The sequence below is a fragment of the Protopterus annectens genome, chromosome 6.part0 (genome assembly GCF_019279795.1).
Source record: "Protopterus annectens isolate FY-2018-M chromosome 6.part0, PAN1.0, whole genome shotgun sequence".
NCBI classification, from domain to species: Eukaryota; Metazoa; Chordata; order Ceratodontiformes; family Protopteridae; genus Protopterus; species Protopterus annectens.
In genome coordinates this window covers 826,871,913-826,884,505 of record NC_056737.1, presented here as the reverse complement: position 1 = coordinate 826,884,505, position 12,593 = coordinate 826,871,913, and positions in this window count along the sequence as shown.

The window sequence follows — 12,593 nt, the reverse complement described above, 5'->3', positions numbered from 1 at the left end:
TCAATTCCTGCATTGTCTTAAACCTCATTCATCCTCCAAACCATTTTTCTGCATGCATTGTTCCCACAATTTCCATTTTTTCTATGTAATTTACTCCTATCCTTTTCTAAAATTCCCACTTCCTGTTCTTTTATCTCTTTTACAATATTGAGCATCTATCTGTATCCACTGAGTATGAATACCTCCTACTGAAATCAAGTAACAAGGAACACACTGCTTTTATGAGGGTGCGCCAGTTTACAGCTCCATGTTGAGAATTAGCCAGTATGTAGGTAGAGCCGGGGCGCACTACACTTTACCTTTTTTAAGGCGTACCCAACTTGCCATCTATTGTTCTTTTCATGAATAGCAACATTCTTTCCTTCCACAGCTAATTTATCTGTAAAGAGACAGGAGGGAAGGAAGGAAGGAATGTTTATTTCACAGCTGATGATTATTTTTGTCACATAATTCAGACAAACAAGATGAACTCATTCCACTCTCTTTCTTTATTACAAAGTGTCTTTTGCTAACACTTTTTCACTGCATCTATGTCCAGTCACCTTTTAAAAAACAACTAAATATAATAGTTAAACATATGCAAAATAACCCAAACTGTATACATACTGTATGCTAGTAGGCCGCCGTCTACAAGTCTTTGAACTTTGTCTTAATTATCTTTCAGCCATTATTTGTTGTTTTTAGTTATTTTAAAACAGCTAGAATACAGCTAAACTACTATGCAGATATATTCCCATGATGGGCATTGGTGCTTCAAGATAAAGATTAATGAAGAAGGTGTGAGTTATGCCTGTGTTGTCTGTTCAGTCAGACCGATGTATACATAGTGTACACTTAGTGTAGATGTTACTGAATTCCAGGGATAGTGAATAACATATATCCACCTTAGAGTGTAGAATCCTTTCTATGTATAAAATTTCTTTCACTATATTATCCATTATTTTAAAGTCATTGGTGTTGAAGTGCCTTGTTTTCTGATGACTACATTTCTGATGGAAACACACAGCAGTTTAACAGCATCTTGGGCTGTTATTTTCAATATTTTGACAGGGACCAGAAAAATACATAGCAAGGATATGGTTAGACATATTTTTCTGCCTGAAGTGAACATGTATTTTGGTTTACAGTTCGTTACAGTGCCATAATACATGTGTCACGCAGACCACATTTACTTCACAATCCTTTCAGGCATTACAAGAGGAGTCTCCAGGTGTCTATTGATACTGTGACTGCAAACTCTATCTTCTACAGAAAGGACTTTGTTTATTTTGAAAAAGATGCCCTTTAGGCTTATCATGGCCAAAAAATATCATAAATGATTTTAAATATTTCTAGAATGTCCTTGCATTATTTTTTTTTTCATCTGTAGTTTTACATATGTACAGTTTTCTGTATTTTTTAACTTGTTACCTTAACAAATTATAGCTAGGTGAAACCTTATTTTCCCATCACCAAAATCCCAACTCTAGTTTTGCATAAATAAATTTCTGGTAAAGGAACCTGAGATGAGCAATATTCTGGCCTTACTTAATATGATCTTACTTACTATATCTCCAAGGGCTTGGAACTGTGCTCTGATGAGAGTTTTCTTCTTATATAACCATCATCCAAGGGCAGAAATCCCCTAACAATGTATACTTACTTGGGATTCTAGATCAAAGTATTTCCACCTCCCCAGTTGCATAGTTTTGAAGCAATAAGAGATCTAGATGGGTTTTGGCATGTTCCCTGTAAAATGTGTAGCATTTTGGCAAACTGTTGTGGAGAGCAGTCAATAAATAATGACAGACGTGAGTTTCAGACTATATGTCTTTCAGAACATGCTTGCAAATGCAAAGCTTCTTAATGAGAAATATTTAAAGAGTGTTCCTTATTTTGGGTATTTGTCTCTGATTCCTGAGATAAGAGGTTAGGACAGCATGGGGGTGCAGTGGGTTCCACTGTATGGTTCTCTCAGCAGTGGGCTGAAATATATTTTTAGGTCATTATTTAGGGTCTATATTATAAGAACGAATGCTTAAAATGTCGAGCACCGGTTTGTTGACACATTTTAAGAGAATGCTCTTATAAGCGAAAGCTCTAAAGATCTAAAACTTTAAGTTTGAAATGTCAGTCGGCCAACACACGCAAATGTAGCAGTGATGTAAAGATGTGTACCTTATGAATTATGCATGTTTACCTTAATTTTAGTGCGATCTCGGAGTTGGTATATATAAATAGCAGGGGATGTGGGGGTGCACAGAGGCACAGCCCCCCTGCAAAAATTAGAGAAAAATTAGTGTATGTGTGTTAACTGGTTTGTGTTTCGGGAAAGTGCCGTTTTGGTCAAGTGTAATTTTGGAGATTTACTGTTGGCAATTGGTATGGTTACTTCATTTACTTTACAAACAGGAAGGATTGTAGCATATGTTTAGAGTGTTCATTACAAGTGAAATTTACTGTGTTTGCAGTTCATGTTCAATGCGGCAGTGGGGGATTGGTGTTGGACAACTAAAATATTTTGAGTATGTCAGTTTTAACTTTGTCAGCTTTCGCTTATAAGAGCATTCGCTTAAAACGTGTTGACAAAGATGTGTTTGACATTTTAAGCATTCATTCTTATAATATAGACGCATTATTTATATATTTTTCATTCATTTGATCACAGTCAAACATCTGAGGTGTACACAGTCATACAATGGGCTGTAACTGATTGTCATCCATGCATGTGTGTAAATCATACCTCTCAACCTGTTAGTGCAAAAAATCTGGTCAGAGCCAAAAATAAGGGGAGAGGCAAAGGTCCAAAAATAGGGACAGATTTAAAAAATTGCTCTTATAAACTCAGAAAGTTGCTAGAATATCATGTTTTGCATGAGCATGCATCTTCTGAAGGGCATGAAGGCTGAAACTCAAATATCTGCCATTATTTAATGATGACAATCCTCAGTGATTTGCCAGAAAATCACAAATGTTATGATGAAAAGACTTAAAATATGAGGCAAAAGTCTGGACATTCCGTGAAAATCTGGATACTTGAGCAGTATGGTGTAAATATATGGTTCCTGCATCCCACAGTAGTTATAGTGTAAAGAAAGGAATCAACTGTGGTATTTGTTATAATCATATGAGCCATGCTTTTTAAGTATGTCCTTGGTTTCCTTGCTTTGTTGACTGTTGGCAGTGTGTTTATTATTTAGCTGTGAATAAACGGACAGCATAAAGAATGATTTTAATACTAATATTTTGACTATAAATACATTTGAAATTTAGCTTATTTTTGCAGGCACACAGTTATAAAATGCATTGTGTTGAGCTATAACAGTTTATCTAATACTTAGTGAAGACATGCAAGGTTACAAGCTATTAATGAGCTGATTACTGTAGTACAGAGTTTGATTCCCTCTGCCTTCATTTGTCTACTGTGTGACTATGACCATGTCACTTCACCAGACAGTACTAATGGAACCTTCACAGAGCCACTAATTAGAGATTAATTACATGCTTTTGACTATGAATACCATCACGTTTCTTGCAGTTAAATAGGTTGCTAGATGTATTTTCAATAAATGTGAGTGTCAAGGGAACAGAAGTTTACTGTTGCTCATACTAAGTCTGTTTTCATTTTTCATTTTTAAGGATGGCGCAGTGGTGCAGTGGTAGCATTGTTGCCTCACAGCAAGAGGTTCTCTGGTTTGATTCTCAGCTGTGGGTGCCTTCTGTGTGGAGTTTGTATGTCCTTCCTGCATGCATGCACCTCCGGGTGCTCCGGTTTTCTCCTACATTACAAAGACATGCATCGGGAGCGTTTCTCCCCAAGCCTCCACTGAAAATTGGCTTTGTTCCAAGATGGACTTTCCCGGTAAACAAATGTTAAATAAATAAATAAAAATAAACGTTTTCATGGGAGAATACTTTGGTTTGTTTAGAAAATGTCTTTCATTGTTTCTGCTTTAAAATTTAAAATAAAAGTTTTAAATTAAATCCAAATCACTGTGATTGCTGTAAAAGTAAAGAAGAAAAAGTATGCACAGTGACTGTTTTGGACACTGGTTTATGGTAACTGGGGACAGACAGCCAAGTAATCGAATATTGATATGGTTGGGGTGTCCTTTACCCTGCCTACAACCCTATTTGGCCATCCTCTGACTCTGAATGTGAGATAAACTTTTATGATATAATTCTGCCTACCCTCCAAAATGATTCCTGGAAATTGTAAAGTGTTGCTTTTATGAGAACCTGTTGCCTACTTATATGGTAAGCTGTATGCATAATTATTTTCACCCAGCAAAGCATCACATCACCTCTTGCTGTCTAGAGTTGTAGTAAGTGAAGGATCACAGCTGTTTCACCTTTTAAGTGAAAAGACAGACATAAGCCATATACAGATACCTTGTAAAACTGCTACAACTGCAGCAAAAACAGGTGGCAGAAATAGAAGTAACAGCCTTTACTAAGACCTCCAGAGATGTTGTCACTAAGAAAACTGATGACTGCCTTTTCAAAAATTTGTTAGCACAAACTGTGGTGAAAGATCCAGTGACAGTGACTGCTCAGCTCATAGACTTCTTTCCTTTTGTTAATCTGACATTATAATAATACATCAAATCTGGTATTACTTGCACAGTTTATAACACACCTTTTGTATAAAGTTGCTTGCATATGGTACTTTTCATGTGAAAAGCACCATCCAAGATTCATAGTTTTGAGCTGCTTGGGGCAGACAGCTTCTTAACCATGGTTAGTAACAACAGCCACATATCGCATTTTAATTTCAATTCAATAAACCCCTCCATGTGTGACTTACTTTATAACTCTTCACTTGTACAACATCAGAGATTGAGTACAATGGCCCCCTCCCCATATATCTGCTGGAGCAGAAGGGTTCTATAGGAGAAAGTCTGTATAATGCGACTGTTCCAGTGAAGAAGGTGGTGACTTGACCGTACCTCTCAACCTCTTAGAGCAAGAAATCTGGGCAAAGCCATACATAATCAAGGAACAGAGGCTCAAAAATAGGGACAATTTTTAAATATTGCTCTTACAAACTTAGAACATTTGATAGAATAACAGGTTTTAAATTAACATGGATTTTCTGAAGGGTATGAAGTGTGAAACTCAAACGTCTGTCATTAGTTTCTAAATTCAGTCCTCAATGATCTGCCAGAAAACCAAAATTTTATGAGGAACATACCAAAAATAGGAGGCAAAAGTCTGGACTTGAGAGGTATGGACTTGACTGTGTCGTATATGTGCTATCCCCATCATGTACTATGTAGCCAGATGGATGAGTGTGCAATGGGTATTATGAAGAAGCTGGCACTATCTCCATGGTGACACACTTATCTACACCTCATCCCACCTACCGACAATTCCCATTCTCAGCTCTAGTCTATACCATGAATGCACTGTGGGAGTACCTCCAGCACATCCCCCAAACCATTCCCAACTAAGAGAGGTAAGCAGCATGATCATCACTCTTCTTCTTCCTCCAGTGCCTGCTCCAGGTCAGCTAGGTCAAAGTTAGATCCCTCTATGTCACAAAGGCAATGTTTTTTTGGCAGCATATAATATACCAATTCTGGGAAGGCCATGAAAGCACTGGAGACAGGAGATGATCAAGGTACCAATGTATAAAGCAAATCATTAGAATAAGACATTTAAAAACAAAGGAAAGTAAAAAGTACTGAAAGTAGTGAGCAATGATGACTTTTTGTCAAGCTAAATTTGCCAAAATGAACTCTTTGCATCTAAGACAGAAAAAAACAGTGGCATTTGGCATCAAGGCTGCGACTTCTTCGACTGTGCAGATTGGATGATGAAGTCTTTTTTGTGCTTTGTTCAAATCTCATGGATCAATACATATTCTGATGTCATCTGAGCTTTTCTTATGAGCTACCAGACAAACTAAGAAGTATAATAAACACTGTAAAAACTCTAAAGGTAACCAACAAAAACACCGAGCACAAAGAGCCCCCAAGACGTAGTAAGCATGTAGACTAAATACGTTTATGCTCTTTGTGCTCGGTGTTTTTGCTGCTTTTCTTATGAGCTACCACCATGGATGATACCCATTCAGTTGGAGTTGCAACTGGACAAATCACACCTTGTCGCACCATTTTATCTAGCTCGGCTTTGACTCTGTCCTGCATGGCTACTGGAACTTTATGTGTTGGCCTGATAACTGGACTGACCTCTGGGTCTAACTTCATGGAGTACACAACTGGAAGTTTGCCTAATTTGGCTTTGAAAAGATCAGCATAGGTAAAAAAATGTACTGGGTGAAATTAGAGTAGTGGTCTTTTAAGCTGACTTGGTGGACTTCCTTATTAAATGAAAGCAGTCCCATTTTCAAACTGTCTCTGAGCTCTAATGATGACTGGACATGCTTCTTGACCACATAAAATAACAAGTCTTAGCTTCTTTCAGCAGAGTAACATGAAAGCACTACTGAGCCTTCAGTCTGAATTTATTCACCTCCATAAGCAACAAGCTTCGCACACCTTGCCAAATCAAGCCTTTCACTATTACACACTCTAGCAAATGTTTCTGCTGACATAACATTGCACTTAGAACTTGTATCAACTTTGAGCTCTATGGGTTTGCCATTTATCCGAACAGTACAAAATACTTCATTTTTTGCCCTTAAAGATACTGCATCAACTGTTTCATGAAGCAGTGACACACCATCAACATAAAGAGTAGAGTTGCAGCTCTCTAACTGATCAACTCTTTTCTTACAATGTTCCTTTTTAATAAAAGAATGTGAGCCTTTTGATTTACAAAACCTTTTGAAATTATTCCATTTATTGCATTTGTGGCATTGCTAACCAAAAGCTACACTTCTTTCCCTTTTAGATTCACGACTTCCACCAACATTTTGACAGTTGGCAATGAAACTGAGTTTGGGCCCATGCTTTGAGTTTGCTGACTCACTCTTATGCTTCACTGAGACTGTGCAAACTCTGGAATGTGCTGGAAAGCTCTAAGGTTTACCAGTGGGTGCTGCAGGGGCTACAGTTGCTGCCATGTGCTTCGGCCTATTTCTTTTAATTATGTGCTACATACTATCAACATGAGCTTCATCACTGTGCCTTCTAAAGCTATTTTAATTTGTAAGCATATTTGTGTGCTTCTGTGTCAGCTCATGTATCTGTCAAATCTCAATGGCCTTATTCAAAGTTAAGTCACTGTCACGAAGCAAAATCTTTCTCACAGCGTCACCTTTAATACCACACACACGTGTCTCTTATCAACTCATCCTTTAAATCACCAAATCTGCACATTTTAGCCTTATTTCTCAAGTCAGTTATATATGCTTCAAAATTTTCACCACGCTTTTGATCCCTTGTGTAAAACAACTGTCTTTCCATAGTAACATTTGATGAGGTTTACACATTTCTCTAAATTTACATTTTAAGTACTCTGGGTTCTTCCTTGACTCAGCCAGTACAACAATATGACAGTTTTCCCCCCTCTCCTGTATAGATAGCAGGTGCATACACACATGAACATTCCCTTTCTATGGCTCCTGACCCAGTTAAATTAAACGGAATAAATGCCTTTCTACGGTCATCTTTATCAAAAAATGCAGCCTGTATGAAAATGTCATACTCTTGCTCAAACACTCTCCAGTTCTTAGCAATATTACTGTCAAACACAACTGTACTGGGTTTTCAAAATCCATTTGCCATGCCCAGAAAGTATGCATAAATACACTGAAAATATGGCTCTTGTAGTTATGTATGAACAAACTGTCCTATGAGCTTGTAATAATATTCAAATACACAATAAACTCTTTGAAATACTGTACTTTGCAAAATATGCTCTGAAATGGCTGTATTCTGTGAAATAACTTTACTGTAACACTGCGCAAACATGTGAACAATTTATACACTTCTGATAACTTGGATATCTTTGATTAATATGAAAAATACGGATTCACTAAGCACGTATTAAAAAATGAGGTAGTTTCCCTTTCTTTTATTCGTTTTATGTAATTTGGACTTTATTTCAAACATTTTCCATAGTAATTTGAATATTTTTATCAATATCGTGCATATCGGTTTATGCAAATATCACTTAGAACATTCTGTATGCCTCGTTTCATATCTGGAAATAAGAAATAGTGCTGAGCAAGTCTTAATATCTAAAATTAATTTCTGACCTGTTTTGCGAAGTATACATACAGTAGGGACGATTCACTCTTATATATTCCACCAGTTCCTAGCAAGTGCCTTAAGTCGTTTTAGCCATGCCGCCTCTAACACCATGTCCTTTAGACATGCCACTTCTGGCACCATGTCTTTTTTTTTGTTACGTAATTATGATACATAACAGCTCTGCTCTCACTGTTACTGAGAGTAGCAAAAGGTATGATCACAAAAACAATGATAGTTGAAGTACAGGAAGTAATGTCTGAAATAAAAAAAAATGGAATGTAGGTGGATGATAGCACAGTAAGGAGGTTCCTGATTAATAAATGTAAGAAATGTGATTTATGTCATAATATATATATATATATATATATATACATATATATATATATATATATATATATATATATATATATATATATATATATATATATACATATATATATATATATATATATATATATATATATACATGTGTATACATATATATATATATATATATATATATATATATATATATATATATACATGAAATCCTTAATGATTTATAAATAGATAATGAATCTAGTCAAATGTAAGTGTGAAAGATTAATAATACTGTGTGCTGGTCCCAGGTGTAGGATACTGAATAACTAGGAAAAGTTATAACAAAATCCTTGTTAGAATAGTTTTCTTTGCATCTGTATGTGTTACTTCAATGAAGAAAATAAGAAAGGCAAAACTAGTAATAAAAACAAGTTAGTTAATTTGAAGCTGAAAATATAAATATGACTGAAATTGCCTATAAATGGCATTTGACTTTCTCACTCTTTAAATACAAACACTGGTTAACTAATCTAATGGTGTATTATTTTTATCAAGAGAGATTGTTGTTACAGTAACCAGTGAAATAGCTAAATGTATACCATGCATGAGGATTGCACAGTGAGTATAATGAAAATGTAGTGTATGGAGAGCGAATATTCAGAAAAAGAAATCAGTTAGATGCCAGAGTGGCGCGAGACTCAATCTTAACAAATGTTAAGCACCCCCTGCTAAAGTTGTTAAGGTCAGGTCCTGCACTAGGCAGTAAAAACTGCCAGTACAAATGACAGTGGCAGAATAAAAGATTTGTTTCCACCTGCTGTCCACTGGTAACATGTCCCTGACTTCTTGTCCTAAACTTAGAGTAACTATAATAACAGGATGTGTGTACGCCTGATTTTCTGAAGGATAGGAAGTCTGCAACAGAAATGTATACCATTATTTAGAGTCTTCATTTCTTAATAATTTGTTCAAAAAACACAGACATTATGAGGTACAGTACAGACCCAACATACGATGCAAAAAGCTGGATATTCTAAGAAAATCTGGACAGTTGAGAGGCATTGAAGGTGAGTGTAAATGTAAAGGACTGAGTTACACTGCCTTTCTGACACAGCTTGCTAAGTGCTTTACAGCTCTGAAAGCCAGCAAAACACTGAATAGCTTTTTTTTATCTTTTTACTGTAACTAATAGTACAAGATGCAGATAAAGCTCCATACTCTACAAAGAATTATGTGTGGGTCACTGATGCTAACCTAATATTATGTGCTCTCAATATAGATGCCAAGATTTCTTGGCATCAATTTCTCAAACACATAAAAACGTGATTAACATCAATGGCCCACTTATAATTCTCTATGTTCTGTTCAGAAATAAAGCTGTTTGCAATAGGACAGACAGAAAGAAAGGGGAACCTTCATAACCCTCCTGCCCAGCACCCTTCTTTCTGGCTCACTTCTAACAAGGGTGTATTCTAAATAGCCACCTCCCCTTTCCAGGAATTATTACATACTTTCACCTACTCTTGATCACAGGTCTAAAAACTGGGGAAAGTGTTGTTCTGCTGTTACTTCAGGGGCTAAATTGGGAACTATTCCTACATAATGTTGCATTGTACCTAGTACAATTAAGAACTTTAATTCAGCTATAGTACACTCTCTGTTGTCCCATTGGACACAAAGCATTCCCATTTCTGTCAACATTTTAATGGACTATGAAAAAAAATATTAGGGTTTCTCTGTTTTTTGAGTCAAGTAGGCCCTGTAAAGGTCTACCTCCAACATACACATTACAGTCTGGTATATGATTACAACCCATAAAACACATGCAAATACATACTTTATACTCCACTGGTTTGGATAAGGTGGGACAACGTCTTATCTACCCACACTGATTAAAATGGAAAATGTTACAAATGCTAAGTTTATACCGAGTTCCACTTTCATTCTTTCTTTCTTTCCTTCTTTCTTTCATGAGTTCATTAGTGCTGTCTTTACACACATTCTCTTCCCAGGTTTTATTACTAAATGCAGTGTTAGTGGCACTTATTGTAGCATGCAGTGGTTTGGAGATGGATTTTTGAGATTCAATAGGTTATAGCTCTTTAGCCACAACAATAACATTCAACTAAAATCAGCAGCAGCATTTCCTTGCTTAGCGCATTTTTTAGTTGTTAGGGTATTATGCTATGAGCAACTGGTTGAACACTAACCAATTCAGTGATTCATGGATCAGTGTTCTTATTTTTCTGAAGTCAGCTGCTGGCTAGATGAATGTGATCTCTCTCAGGTTTTTCAATCAAGTGGAGCCAGCCATAAAAACACTGTGCCCAAATGACAAGTGTAACACCAGTGAATGCCATGATCATCTTCTTCAGCTTCCTACAACCATTTGCATGGGGTGCTCTAGGTGAAAGCAGGCGTTTTCGGCCTCTCCTCTATCATTGCCTATTCCCCACACAGACAGCCTTCTCACTGAATTCCCATTTCAAATATGACCAGGAATGCCTAAAAGTCATCAATGGAGTATACATTTTACAAGAATTTGTTATCTAATAGTCTGTAATCCAGTTTGTTTTGGTGATTTCCAGACAAGTGTTTCTGCCCCTAGCCAGGATTCTGATTTTTTGTTGTAAGACTGTTATAGTTTGCTGAAGTAAAGTAGCATTTTTTGTAAACTTTGCTGCAGTTGCCTAACTAAATTTTGTAAAGCTGTGCTACAAGGCTGTAATAGTTTGGAACAAGGTCTGTATTGCCTTTTTGTACTTTCAGTTGCTTAATTTACTAAAGCTGATTATGCCTGAATAAAATTCATAGGTGCTTGTTGGTTGGGGTGGCACAACGGATATAGTTGTCGCCTCACAGAAATAGGTTCCCCCTTTCTAATCTTGGCTAGGGTGCTTTCTATGCGGAGTCTGCATGTCCTCCCTGTGCTCGCAAGGGTTTTCCTCTGGGTGTTCCGGCTTCCTCCCACATTCCAAGGATATCCAGTAGGTGGATTAGACACTCTAAATTGGGTATAGGTGTGAGTGCATGTGCAAGTGTGTGGTGTGGAAGAACTACTGTGGCAGGGCTAGCCACCCGGTGGTGTAAACCTCGGCTCTGGATGATTGTCACTGTTGAAGTGACACCCTGACCCCATGTGGAAAAAATTGGAAAAAGGGGATGTGGATAGATGGATGGATGTTGGTTCACAGACTCTCCACACAAAATAAAAAAAAAATGCTTGTAAGTTCACAGTTTCGCACATTTTGGGGTATGATAGCAGCATTATATATTTATATGGAATGGAAAGCTTCAGAGGTAAATTCAGCGGAGAATTTGATTTTTGCATTTATATCCTAAGTGATGTGGGGCAGCATGAATACAATTTGTCTTTATTTTTTCTAACTTTGGCAACTTATCTGAAGAAAAAGTAACAAATCCATGCCTTTATAGTTTTGCTAGTGCCACTTGTACTTTTGTCTCTCTGTATTTGTTTTTAAAAGTGTCTTTAAGAAGACATTCCCTCAGTTTATGTTTTGAAACCATTGACAAAAGCAAAAAAATCATCAGAAACAGCCTCTTGGCCTTCTCAGCATTTAAAACTCTTATACTGGAGTTTACATTACCTGACTGATTCTACTGTGACACACAGTCTTCCTGAAGGCCGACAAATCAAAAGGATAAAAAATTCCCAAAACACAGAAGGGTTAAAAATCAATTTAAATTTTTTTTTGCAAGGCAAAAGTCCCCCTGCATCCCACGTCAGCCTAAACTTGTACCAACTCCACAATCGCACAAACTTGAAAAAGGGAGAAGTCTCCCAAAACAAGTGAATTATTGCCAGTACACAGTTAGAATACAAAAACAGATTTCCTGTGGAAACTAGCATTCAGCATTATGCCTTCTGTCTTTATTTTATTGTGCTGATGATACGTGAGCATTTTCACCACGAGCAGCTATAAGGAACTCATCTGCAATTATTCATCTAAACATGTTCCAGACTTAAAAGCCACACTCCCATCAAAAGCAAACCTTTCTGTTAAAAGAATTGAGTATACTAGGAACAATTTAAATGAATCAAAACATTAGTCTTTTTGATTGCAGATTTTGTGCATAGCATTCTGAGAAACTCATCTTAGGAACTATTTAGTATGATAGCTGCAAAGTACT